The sequence below is a fragment of the Panthera leo genome, chromosome D3 (assembly GCF_018350215.1).
Source record: "Panthera leo isolate Ple1 chromosome D3, P.leo_Ple1_pat1.1, whole genome shotgun sequence".
NCBI classification, from domain to species: domain Eukaryota; kingdom Metazoa; phylum Chordata; class Mammalia; order Carnivora; family Felidae; genus Panthera; species Panthera leo.
Genome location: NC_056690.1, coordinates 31,760,479 through 31,774,396, shown reverse-complemented (window position 1 = coordinate 31,774,396; position 13,918 = coordinate 31,760,479). Strand labels below are relative to the sequence as shown.

The window sequence follows — 13,918 nt, the reverse complement described above, 5'->3', positions numbered from 1 at the left end:
ATATGAAATCCTTGGTTCATACTTTATTTGCTTATGCATTTTAAGTATTTGGAAGATTTACTCTCCTGGTTTATGAGATTGGCTATTATTGTAAAGAACTATCAGGCAAGATTAATGCGTTTACATCTGATAGGTGACTTGGCTTTTTTCTTTTTGTCTAGCTGCCATAAAGATTTTTTTCTTATTTTGGAAGTCCAAATTTGTTATGTCCAGTTTTACTAAGTTATGCCTGATGGTTGACAATTCTGGGTCAGTTTCCTTGTGACATAGGTTGCCTTGTGTGTCCTTTCATTATATCCATTTAAGTATCTTTGTATTCAGGAAAATTTTCTTGAATCATGTCTTTAAGTATTTGTTTCATTCTATTATCTTTTAAAAATATTTTAGAGACATATGTTGAATCTCATTTGCCATTTTTCGGAATCTGCCATTTTTTCTCCCCAATTCTTCTTAAGTCTTTCTTCAGTTCAGTTTTTTTTTTTTCTTTTTTAAATCCCTACCCTCTGCCCCTTCCTTTATTTTCTGAGGTATCTTTTCTGTTTTGTGCTCATTTCAAATTTATTTTCATTTCTGTGATTTTTTTCTTCCCCTAAAATTTCTTTTCTGATTTCTGCCAGCCATATTTTATTTCCTTCCTCTTGATTCTTACCATATCTATCTTAAATTTTTCCGTTTGTACTTTGTAGTCTTTTTCCTTCCCCTTGGTTTTCATAGAGATGATTTCCTTGTTAAGTTTTAAAAAAATTTTGGAAAATATTTGGATACTATTTTGATCTGTGGCAACATTCTAGGGAGTATTCCTTGTCTGTTGATAAGTTTTATGGTTTTACATTTTTTCTGTAGAATACCTTTTTTATTGCTTCTCCAGTTCTTTTTTTTTTACTACTCATCACTGAATACACTGGACTTTCTGAATCCAGGTTTTTTCAAGATGTATTGTGGTATGGGGAAGCTTTCAGTATAGCTTTCCAGGCTTCACAACCCAGAGCCTCCCTCCATCTCTGCTGCAACAGAGATAGGGCTATTTCCAATAAATATGGCTCATTCATGAGATTTTTTTTTTCCAGCTGTGAAATGTTTTGAATAGTCTCATCTCTTCTGATTCTTTGAACCTTTGTAAGTCCTGGAGAGCTTCTGCTACCACCTGGCTCCTACCATTTCTTGCACCCATTGTTGCAAATGTAGGATATAGCTTTTGTTCTTCAGGATGTGCTCTTCACCTTTTCAAGTATGTTTTCACTTATGATGCTTGGAATCTTCTAACACTGAGTCCTTTGTAATTCTCTGTGCTTCTTTTCTTCACTTCCCCCTGTTTCTTTCTGGCCAGTCTCACCTGCTTGTGGTAGTTATTACAGATATTTTGAAGTCTGTAGATTGCACCTATCTCCTAGTTGCAAGGAAAATAATGTTTGAAAATTCCATGTAACCTTTTTTTTCATTGTCTTTTGTGTTTGTTTAATATCCAGAGGAGGAGAAAGTTCTGTTGTTTCCATTATTATGGATAAGGATATGGATAATAGTTTCTTGAAAGTTAAGGAACTTGAAAATTGCCACCCAGCAAAAGGCAGAGTGAGGATTCAAAATTAAGTTTAAAATTTAGCTTATGTTCTGTCACTACAACCTTATGTGTCCTCAGGTTTGGAAGTATACTCACAACAGAGAGTAGTTATATGGTCAAAGAAATCTTACTCTCATTGGATATTTGTCACAGAGGTAGGTGCCTTTAAGTAGCAAGTAATGGTCCTGGAAAATTTTTGAAGCTTAATTTACTGGAACATTAAGAACTTCATGATCTTCTACAGCTTCAAGTTTCCTCCCTCCCTTCCATTCCTCCCCCCCCCCCCATCTTTCTGTGGCCCCAAAAGGAGACTATAGATAGATAAGGCTGTCTATTTCTTCTGCTGTCTTTCTTGCAACTTCTTTGAACACGATGATGTTTTATATTACCCATCATTCTTCCTTTCTATTCTACCTTGATTATTCCTTTTTAGAAGTAGACTCACTAATATAATATGTGCTCTCCCTTTGTTTTGTTTAAGGCGACCTCCAGTCAGACATCCTTTGGAGAGAAGGGATGAGTGGGTAAAATATGATTTCTTTTTTAATCTTTCCTAGTTTCACAAGTTTAAGGTGGTTGTACTTTTTGAAACAGATCTAAAAACAGTAATTGCTGCTGTTGACTCTGACAGGATCCTCAGCCCTGAACACTGCTGTGCCCTTCTTGAATATAGCATTTGTGGATTTGTTTGTGAATGCTTCTGAGAGTGTAAAGGTTACTCTCACACATGTGTTTACTTTGTCAAGATAAGGTTCTGGTAAAAATAGAATTGAATTGCCATGTTCTCCATCTTTATATTTCTGTGAAGAACAGTTTAGTTTTCAGAGGTTATTAATGGTTGTTTCTCTCTCTCTCTCCCTCCCCTCTCTATATATGTAGGTAGATATCTATCTATCTATCTATCTATCTATCTATCTATCTATCTATCTATCTATAGATACAGACGATATATATGTCTGTATCTAGATATCTATCTGTAGATATATCTATATATAGATATATGTCTGTATCTATAGATAGATAGATAGATAGATAGATAGATAGATAGATATGCGTGTGTGTGTGTGTGTGTGTGTGTGTGTGTGTGTGTGTGTGTGTATTTGTGTATTTAAATGCTTAATTGCTAACTCTTAAGACATCTTAGGATCAGACTTAGTTGTTTGTGCATATGGGCCCTATACACAATTTCTGGCTTATGTGCTTTTTTTTTTTTGTTTTTAGCTGGGTAGATTTGTGGGAGATTGAGGGTGGAGAGTAGACAAGGAAGATTAATTTTTTAAAATATAAGTGTTTATAGCTATAAATTTCTGTCTTAACATTGCTGCATTTCATGTTTTAGTATGTTGTGTTTTCAAATGATACTTTCCATTGACTTTGTTTCTTCTGAAGAGGACATTGGTGAGTCTAGGGGATTTTTTTTTTTTTTTTTTTTTTTTTGGTCTGCTTTGGGGTTGGATAAGCAAAAGATATTCTTTCTGAAGAATTCATAAGATAGTTAAAACTTTTGTTTATGCTTAATTTATAATACCTGTGACATAGCAGCATAGTTTGGTAGGAAAGACAGAGGCATTTGATAGTTTTATTTTCCCTATTTCAGGGCCTCCTTTGCATTGCAGCTTAGGAGTATTCTGTATTCTTTTTGATGCTATTGTAAATGGGATTGTTTTGTTAATTTCCTTTTTGTATTGTTCATTCTTAGTGTATAAATTTTTACATGTTGATTTTGTATCCTGCAACTTAACCATATTCACTTATCAGTTCTAACAGGCTTTTTTTATTTGTGTTTGTGAAAAATCTTCAGGATTTTCTACATATAAGATCATTTCATTTGTGAACAGAGATCATTTTATTTTATTTTTTCCAATTTGGATGCCTTGTATTTCTTTTTCCTGCCAAATTGCTCTGGCTAGGACTTACAGTACTATACTGAATAGAAATAGTGACAGTAGGCATCCTTGTCTTGATCCCAGTATTAGAGGAAAAGCTTTCCGTCTTTCACCATTGAGTATGATATTAGCGGTTTTTCATAAATGGATCTCAATAATGTTACAGGGTTTTCTTTTGGTTCCTAGTTTGTTGAGTGTTTTTATCATGAGCAGTGTTGAATTTTGTCATTCTTTTTTTCTCTATCAATTGAGATGATCATGTGTTTTTCATCCTTCATTTTGTTAACATAGTATATTACCTTGATATCATTTTTGATTATGCAAATAATTCTAACATTCAAGGAATAAATCCTACTGCATTATGTTGTATAATCCTTTTAATATGCTGTTGAACTTGGTTTGCTGGTAATTTGCATCAGTGTTTATAAGGGATATTGGTCTATAGTTTCCTTATAGTGTTTTTGTCTGGTGTTGGTATTAGAGTAATTCTGATCTCATAGAATGAATTAAGAAGTGTTTGCTCATATTCATTATTTTAAAAGAGTTTGAGAGGGATCAGTGTTAATTCTTTAAATGTTTGGTAGAATTCACCAGTGAAGACATCTGGTTCTGGTCTTTATGAGAGGTTTTTTTTTGATTACTAATTCAGTTGCCCTACTTGTTATAGGTCTTTTCATATTTTTTACATTTTCATGACTCAGTCTTTGTGGGTTATGTATTTCTAGGAATCCATTTAGGTATCCAATTGGATACCATCTAGGTGTCTATTATGTGGCATGTAATTTTATTTCCGTAAAACGAGTAGTGTTTCCACATTCACTTTTGATTTTAGTATCAATCTTTTCTTTTTTTTCTTGGGTAAAGGTGTGAAAATTTGGTTGATCTTTTCAATGAATCCATTCTTGGTTTTGTTAACTTTTCTTTAATGTTTTTCTATTCTCTATTTCATTTATCTCTAATCTTTATTATTTTTTGTTCTCCTAGTTATGAGTTTAATTTGTTCTGTTTTTTAGTACCTTAAGGTGTAAAGTTATATTGATGATTTTAGATCTTTCTAAAGTTTATTATTTATTTTGAGAGAGACAGAGACAGCGTGAATAGGGGAGGGGCAGAGATAGAGGGCTAGAGAGAGAATTCTAAGCAGTCTCTGTGCTGCCAGCACAGCTGCAGGGCTTGATCTCATGAAGCTGTGAGATCATGACCTGAGATGAAACCAAGAGTCAGACACTTAACTGGCTGAGCCACCCAGGTGCTCCTAGATCTTAAAAAAAAAAAAAAAATTAAGTTTCTATATTTGAGAGAGAGAGAGAGAGAGAGAGAGCGAGCGCAAGTGGGGGAGGGGAAGAGAGAGAGAGAGACAGACAGACAGACAGACACAGAATCCAAAGCAGGCTGCAGGCTCCAAGCTGTCAGCACAGAGTCCAACATGGGGCTTGAACTCATGAACCATGAGATCATGACCCAAGCTGAAATCAGATGCTTAACCAACTGAGCCACCCAGGTACCCTGCCCCTAAATTTTTTAAAATATAAGTGTTTATAGCTATAAATTTCTGTCTTAACATTGCTGCATTTCATGTTTTAGTATGTTGTGTTTTATTTTCATTTGTCTGAAGAACTTTTCTAATTTCTCTTACGATTTTTTCTTTGACCCAAACAAGAGCATATTATTTAGGTTCCTCAAGTTTGTGAATCTAACTTTTCCTTCTGGTATTGATTTCTATTTTTTTTTCCATTGTGGTTGAAAAGATACTTTATATGATTTCAGTCTTTAAAAATTCATTGACTTCTTCTGTGTTCTAACAAATGTTGTGTAATGAAGAATATTCCATGTGCATTTGTAAAAAGTGTATTCTGCTATTGTTGGGTGGAGTGTTTTGTGTATGTCTGCTAAGGGTGCTGTTGGTTGTAATGTTGAGTTTCTTTATTGGTCTTCTTTGTATCCATTATTGAAGGTGGGGTAGTGAAATCTATTATTTTAGACCTGTCTAATTTCTCTCTTTAATTCTGTTAATATAGCTTCATGTACTTTTGAGCTTTGATGTTGTTCCATATATGTTTATAATTGTTACATCCTTTTGGTTTGTTAATCTTCTCTATTTATTGTAACAATTTTTGACTTAGTGTCTTTTTTTGTCTCATTTGTATACCCACTCTTGCTTTCTTTTCATTAGTATTTACATGGAATATTTTTCAGCTGTGTATGTCCTTAGATCCAAAGTGAGTTTCCTATGGGGGTGCCTGGGTGGCTCAGTTAATTAAGCATCCAACTCTTGATTTCTGCTCAGGTCATGGATCTGACTTTGAGCCCCACATGGGGCTCTGTGCTTGCAGTGCAGAGCCTACTTGGGATTCTCTCTCTTTCTCTCTTTCTGTCCCTCCCACATGCACTCTTTTTCTTTCTCTCTCAAAGTAAATAAATAAACTTAAAAACAAACACACACCCACACACACCCACACACACACACACACAAAAGTGAGTCTCTTATGGACAGAATATAGTTTGATCTCTTTTTTTTTTTTGAAATTCCAAACGCTGACAGTCTATGTCTTTTAATTGAAAAGCTTAATCCATTTGTGATAGGGAAGAACTTTTTATTCTGTTTTGTGTTTGTCTTATAGCATTTTTGCCTATTATTTCCTCCATTACTGTTGTTGGTTGATATTTTTGTAGTGATGTGTTTTACTTTCCTTCTCATTTACTTTTGTAAATAGTCTGTAGATTTTTTGTTGTTGTTGGTACAATGAAGATTACATATAATATCCTAAAGTTATAACAATCTGTTTTAGGTTAGTACCAATTTAAACTCCATTGTGTATAAATATTCTACTTAAAAAAAAACAAACCTCTGTTCCTAGTCTATGTTATTGATGTCATAAATGATACCTTTGTTATGTTGTGTACCTATTAACATAGATTTGTACTTATTCTTTAGACATTTTTTTTAAGTCCTATTGATAAATAAAAAGGTTATAAGCCAAAATTACAATATTACTGGTTTTTATTTTTGTCCATGTGTTTACCAGAAAACTGTATATTTTTGTATGGCCATGAGTTATCTGTTGTCCTTTCATTTCTGCTTGATGTACTCCCATTAGTATTTCTTGGGAGTGGGAGGTCTAGTGGTAATGAACTCTATTATCTATTATATTAGCTTTTGTTTATCTAGGAATGTCTTAATTTCCCTTTCATTTTTAAATAACGCAGTTTGCCAGATACTGAATTCTTAATTGACACTTTTTCGCCCCTTTCAGCATTTTAAATTTATCATTGCACGGTGTTCTGGCTGGCTAGATTTCTGCTGAGAAATCCACTGATAATCTTATTGAGGATCTGTTTTATGTAATAGGTTGTTTTCTTCTTGCTGCTTTCATGATTCTCTCTCTGGTTTTCTGTGGTTTGATTATAATGTGTCTTGGCGTGAGTGTCTTTGTATTTATTCTGTTTGGAGTTTGTTGAGTTACTTAGAGTTATAGGCCTATGTTTTTTTTTCCCTCAAATTTAGGAAATTTTTGGCCATTTTTCTTCAAATAATGTCTGCCTTTTCTCTCCTTACCTTCTGGGACTCCCATAGTACATATTTTGGTCCATTTGATGGTGTCATTAAGTTCTTTAGGCTCTGTTCACTTTTCTTCAATTTTTTTCTCCTTCTCTGGCTCGATAATTTCAAATGACCTATTTTTGTGTTATCTAATTCTTTCTTCTACCTGTTGGAGTTCACTATTAAATCTCTCTAGGGAATTTTTCAATTCAGTTATTGTGTTTTTCAACTTAAGAATTTCTTTTTGGTTCCATTTTATAGTATCTGTTTTTTTTTTTGTTTTTTTTTTTCATGTACTGTTTTCTTGATTCTCTTTAGATCTTTGTTCATGGTTTCCTTTGGCTCTTTGAACATATTTAAGGCACTTGTGTTAAATTCTTTATGTAGTATGTGTACTTCTTTTGTTTCTTCAGGAAAGTTTTTACCATTTAATTTTATTCCTTCAAATGAACCATGTTTTCCTGGCTTTTCCCTCTCCAGTTTTATTGAGATATAATTGACAGACATCACTGTGTAAGTTATGCTTTTTTTGCATGCCTTATTTTTATTGCATGCAATAAAATAAGTAAAATAGTAAAATAAAATAAATATATATTTATATATATTTATATATATTATATTAATATATATAAATATATATTTAAATAAAATAGTAAAATTAAACTATGCATTTGGAAAAAAAAATCCCAGCCACTTCCCCTTGTCTTTTTATAGTGGCTTAATTCCTAGGGAAGACCTTCATTGATTAGTTGGACATGTTATGAATTTGGGATTACTAAATTGTGAAGGCTTAATGCTTTTTGGCCTTTTTCTGGATATGTGTCTTGCCTGGGCCTGTGTGTATGCTTTCTTGATTTTTCCATATATACTGCTTGTAAATGTCTTAATTCTCTAAGATTCTCACTTTGATTTTTTTCTCTTGACCTTTCATTTTCTATTATATGCCTCTCTATAAATTTCTTGCCACATGCATCTATGCATCTTATAGTCTCCCTGCAGCCTTTACTGCTGCTTTCTATTTCCTAGCAATTTTCCTAGCCTTAGATCCAAGCTGTGTTGGTTTTGTGCTGTCTGAGCTTTGAGTTAGGTGACACAGAGACTAATTCATTATTCAGTGCCCAGACAGGTTAGAACTTTGCAAAATAGGTCTCATCTGCTCCTTCTGTTTCAAGAGAGGAAATTGGGAACTGGGTTGCCACCTCTTCCAGATTAAGGCCATGCCAAGCTAGAAGGTTTTGGGACAAGGGTGAATAAAAGTGCCAGGAAATTTCTTACTTTGAATGTGGCTTCTTGATCAGTCTTTTGCTGCTTGATTGCTGTAGACTTTTGTTTTCTACAGCTTCTGTAAAATTAATGTAGCCAGTCTGAAGTTGTGTGTTTTTTGTTTCTGTGGATGAATGAGGGCCTGGAGTCTCTTAGTTTGCTGTGTTGCTGACATCACTTCTCCAGATGTTTGCCCAAGTAATACATCAATGATTTTGCTCAAATGACTATAGACATTTAGAGTTTATTTAACTACTTTTAAAAATGCAATATGAAGTTGTCAAAGTTTTACAATAAAATTTCTCATATCAAAGTTTTCATTTTGCTGATATAAGTGCAATGCCACTTCTTTTTATTCACAAAAATGAAATTTGCTCTTAGTGGTGATATGAATTTTTGTCTGATTTTGGGCAATCAGCCATAATATGGGAATCTTTTCCAACTGCTATTGGGTTTCCAGTCTTTAGTTTTCACATAGGGTACTGTCAATTAGAAATTGCATTTATTTTTGTGATGGAAAGATGTAGAGAACTAGAGGCAGTCTGAACTGATGTATACATAACCTGTTAAAGTGCAAATGGAACTGGGCCTGTGATGACTTAGATACTGTGCTTCTTGAAGGAAGGAGAATCGGTAAATGACCATTTGAGCCTTCTGATTGTGTGATTCGGAGACTATTCATCTGGTGTTCTGAACCCAGAATCTGTTAATAGATCTAAAGCAAACTTTCTTGTAAAATATACTCCAAAATCATTTTGCCGAGGATTTGCTGAAGTCTTCCTCAGTGTACAATTTGCCTCTCAATACTGATCGAAAGGCAAGGGTGCATGTTGTTAGATACTGATAGATGTACTATAGGCCTTTAGTGAGTTCTTGGCAGTTTAGGGTGTACCTTGTTTCCAGAGGCCATCTCCAATGTCACCAATATCCACTTTTTTTTTTAAATTTTTGTTTATTTTTGAGAGAGAAAGAGAGAGAGGCAAAACTTGAGCAGGGGAGGGGCAGAGAGAGGGAGACACAGAATCCAAAGCAGGCTCCAGGCTCTGAGCTGTCAGCACAGAGCCCGACGCGGGGCTTGAACTCACAGACAGTGAGATCATGACCTGAGCTGAAGTCGGACGCTCAACTGACTGAGCCACCCAGGCGCCCCACCAATATCCATCTTTATGGTTGTCTAGTCTGGAACCTGGTGTCAACACAGAGTGACTGAATTGGACCCCTGAAACTAAAATGAATGACAAGAGGTGGCTGTTTCCACCTCACTTCCATGCCTTTTTGACACATTGATAGTAATATGTTCAATATACAGATTAAAGTTGTCATACTGTCACACTGTGGCAAAGAATGTTTGGCACAGGGAAACTTTTAGAGGCTGTGAGTGCTCCTCCAATTAGGTCTATGTTGTCAAGTTTTGTTTGTTTGTTTCATTTAATCAGACGTTACCTATTCATTTTATCTAAAATTGGATAATCCTAACAGTGCTTAAAACTTAGGAGCACTTGGAGACTTGATGAATCTGGAGATCTAGTGAGAAGCTGACTTGATCTTTCCATGTGGATAACCTGGATGGTTCTCAGATGCTGTTTAACAGAAGGCTCTGGTAATCAACTCACAAGAGAAATTAAGACCCTTTGCTCTTTGTCTTTCTTAAGGAGTTGATATTACATGCCAGTTATTAGGGAGTCTTATGAGAGAGTTACTTAATCATCCACATTAAGTAGTGAAAAATGTTGAGACATGCTGATGGCATTTAGTGTTTCTAGAATGACAAAATGCTTACTCATTATGATTTGCTGAGACTTCTCATACCTATCAGTAGTTTACTTCTTTTATGCCAAAGTCACTTTGGTCATTGCATAAGTGGACTTTTCATTTTCAAGTCTTAAGCTGGTTTTCTAGAAGCAGATCCTGAGACAGCAATACAGTTGCAAATGATTTATTGAGAACATATGCTCAGAAACAGGGGGTTAGGGAGAGCAGGATTGGACAATAGGGTGAGGAGCTAAACACATAAGTAGTTTCAGCCAGAATCTACTTCGGCACCATCCTCTGGGGTCTCCTCAGCATGAAGTGCTCTTATTTTGAGGAAGGTGGTAGGGCTTTTGTACTCATTACAGTCACTCTTTGGCTACTGGCTGCCTGAGGGCTGGAAGTGCTGAGGTATGGGGGTGGACCATTGGGCACAACTTCTGAGGGTGGTGGCTCCCATTCAGCCAAGATATCTGTAAACTTTTGGGGTATCTGTAAACTGTTGGGAGACAGCGCCCACAGCCTCAGGATGGGTGCAATGCCAATAAACCAAGCATGCAATGGACTCTGATAATGTAAATGCATTGTTTCAGGCAGTTTAGCATATTTAATTGAGGAAAAAATCCTCTAATTGTCCACTTTTATTATCTGTTTTATCATAAGTCAAGTGGAGAACATGTAGGGTTATAGAAGGAAAAAAGAAGTAAGACAGGCATTTTATTTAAAATGAAAAATAATAGTTCTTTTTTTTAATGTTTATTTTTGGGAGAGAGAGGGAGAGCATGCTTGTGAGTTGGGGAGGGGCAGAGAGAGAGGGAGACATAGAATCTGAAGCAGGCTCTGGTCTCTGAGCTGTCAGCACAGAACCCGATGTAGGGCTTGAACTCATGAACAGTGAGATCACGACCTGCGTCAAAGTTGGACGCTTAACTGACTGAGCCACCCAGGTGCACCTAAAAATACTAAAAATAATACTTCTAATTACTAATTTACTGTAAGATAAAACACAGATAAGAGAAACATATGGAACAAATTTTAGATAAGTAAATTATACTATGGTGAATATACCTGTAACTGTCACTGACAACAAGAATAGAGCTTTGCCACCCACCCAAGAAGTCCCCATATGCACCCCTTTCCTATCTCATTTTATTTCTCCCTTCTTCCTTCCGAAAGTAACTGCTATCTTGTCTTTTATAATAATGGCTTATTGGCATTTCTTTATGATTTTATCATACAAATTTATAATTAAATCTTTAATACTTAAAAAGAACTGGATAAGTCTTTTAAGTTTCTTTTAATTTATAAGTTCTCCCTTTATACCTTTATTTTCCTTTAAGTTTATTTGTTAAAGACCTGGGCCCTATTGACCTATAGTTTCCTTCACTCTGGATTTTGGTACTTGCATAGTCATCATGCAATTCAGCACGTTTCTCTGTCCTTTATAATTCCTGTAAATTGGTAGTTATATCCGGAAGATTCAGAATTTGGTCTAGAAGATGATTTGTGTTCTTTTATCAGGAGGCATGTAATGTCTGCTTGTCTACTCTTCTAAGTTTTTTTAAAAATGTATATTTATTTTTGAGAGAGGGAGAGACAGAGGATGAGTCGGGGAGGGGAAGAGAGAGAGGGAGACAACAGAATCTGAAGCAGGCTCCAGGCTCTGAGCTGTTAGCACAGAGCCTGCGGCGGAGCTCGAACTCACAAACTGTGAGATCATGACCTGAACCCAAGTCGGACGCCCAACCGACTGAACCACCCAGGTGCACCGGAAAGTTGCATTTTAAGAGCATAGTCTGAATACTAGGGATGCTCACTGATACTACGTTCTTGTTTTTAGGCCTTTTCAATGAATAGAGCTAGGCATATATACACAGCATAAGATTAAAAAGGCCTTGTGAATTTATCTTAATATGTTCAATTCAAATTTAGAATTTCAGGATTACTGGGTTTTTACCTAACCTTTTCTGTATTACATTATCTCCTTTCTTCTATACTAAAAATCCTGGTTTTCAAGGATATGAGGAATGATGGAATTAGAATATCTCATGCTTACTCCTTTGATTTATCTCATTTTATGTGTACAGCAGAGCTAGAGGAAAAATACTAACACTATAACCACCAATTATGATTACTAAAAATAGTTGTTTTCGGAGGAAGGGATATTCTTGCCCTGTCCCATTTAGAGTTTTTCAGCAATTAAAGTTTTGAACGATGGTGCTAAGGTCTGAATGTGTCCCCAAACTTCATATGCTGAAATCCTAGCCTCCAAGGTTATAGTGTTAAAAGGTGGGGCCCCTGGGAGGTGATTAGGTATGAGGGCCAAGCCTTCTGAATGGAATTATTGCTCTTAAAATGGAGACACCAGAGAGTTCGCTTGTGCCTTCTGTGTGAGGTTACAGTGAGAACATGGCTGTTTGTGAGGAAGTTCGCTCTCAGCAGACACAACACACTGAATCTGCCAGCACTGTGTTCTTGGACTTCTCAGCCTCCAGAACTGTGAGAAATACATGTTGCTTATAAGTCATCCAATTAATAGGGTTTTTGTTATAGCAGCCTAAGTAGACTAAGACAGATATTTTATATATTTTTTAAATTTTTAAAATTTTTAAAATTTACATCCAAATTAGTTAGCATATAGTGCAACAATGATTTCAGGAGTAGATTGCTTAATGCCCCTTACCCGTTTAGCCCATCCTCCCTCCCACAACCCCTCCAGTAACCCTCTGTTCTCCGTATTTGAGAGTCTCTTATGTTTTGTCCGCCTCCCTGTTTTTATATTATTTTTGCTTTCTATCTGGAAACAGTAAATATATTATAAAAGGGTCATAATTCAGAATGGCATTGATAGGCTAGAAACATTAATTAACACAAATATGATGAAATTTAATATGGGTGAAAATGCAGGTTTGAATTGTATTTTGGTTCAGAAACCAAGTTACATAATTTTAGGATGGGAAAATGAAAAGGACTAGATGGAGAAGGGGTTAGTAGTAAAACAGAACACAGCAAAACTAAAAACTATGATATATATCAAGAATATGAGGCAGCTGAAAATAAACAAAACCCCATGGATTTTCATGCTGCATTCATAGAAGACTAGTGTCTAATCAGTGCCTGTCATTTCCCCATGGAAACCCACATTGGTTAGGCCACATTTGTTTTCAGTTTTAGGTTTCATACTAAAGTATGGATGATGATACACTAAAAAATTTGGACATGATGTCACACGAGAAGTAAACTGAGGAGCCCAAGGATGGAGAGGACTCCATATTTGTAAGACAGAGGCCTTACATAAATGGAGTGGCTCTTTGGTGAAAGAAGTGGGGTTTTAGCATTGGAATTATCATTCTAGGGCCTGTGAGTACAAGGTATAGGGAAGCAAAATTCTGCTCCATCGTTGGAAGGTTGTTTCTTTGACAGTTGAAGTTGTCCAACAGTGGGATGGACTTGTCAAGTAATGAACTTCCCTGTCTTTTTAATTTTTTTTTAAGATTTTATTTTTAGGTAATCTCTACACCCAATGTGGGGCTCGAACTCACAACCCTGAGATCAAGAGCTGCATGTTCTACTGACTGAGCCAGCCAGGTGTCCTGAGTGTACCTGTCTTTACAACAGTTTAAGTTAGTTTACAAGCAAAGTCATATTGTTACCTGTGAACTTTAATACTCTGCTTTCCATTTACTATGTAATAATAGCAGGGAAGGCATTTTTTATGGCAGATAAACATTGTGAGCTCATTTTTGAGAATTTAATTATCAGAGAGTTGTCTCTCGTGGACAGATACCTAATAAGGAGACACTGCCAGTTGAGTTTGATGTTATAATCACATAGATGATGAATGATAGGAACGTTGGTACTTCCATCAGAAATATTATCCCGAGGAAGGAAACTTTCTGGTGACAGCTACATTAAACACAT

The 13,918-nt window shown here is 35.6% G+C and overlaps 1 long non-coding RNA gene across 2 annotated transcripts in view; it reads left to right on the top strand.

Annotated features, from left to right (window-relative positions):
• Positions 1 to 13,918, top strand: part of LOC122203403 — a 181,727-nt gene that overhangs the window by 130,728 nt on the left and 37,081 nt on the right. The window lies entirely within an intron of this gene.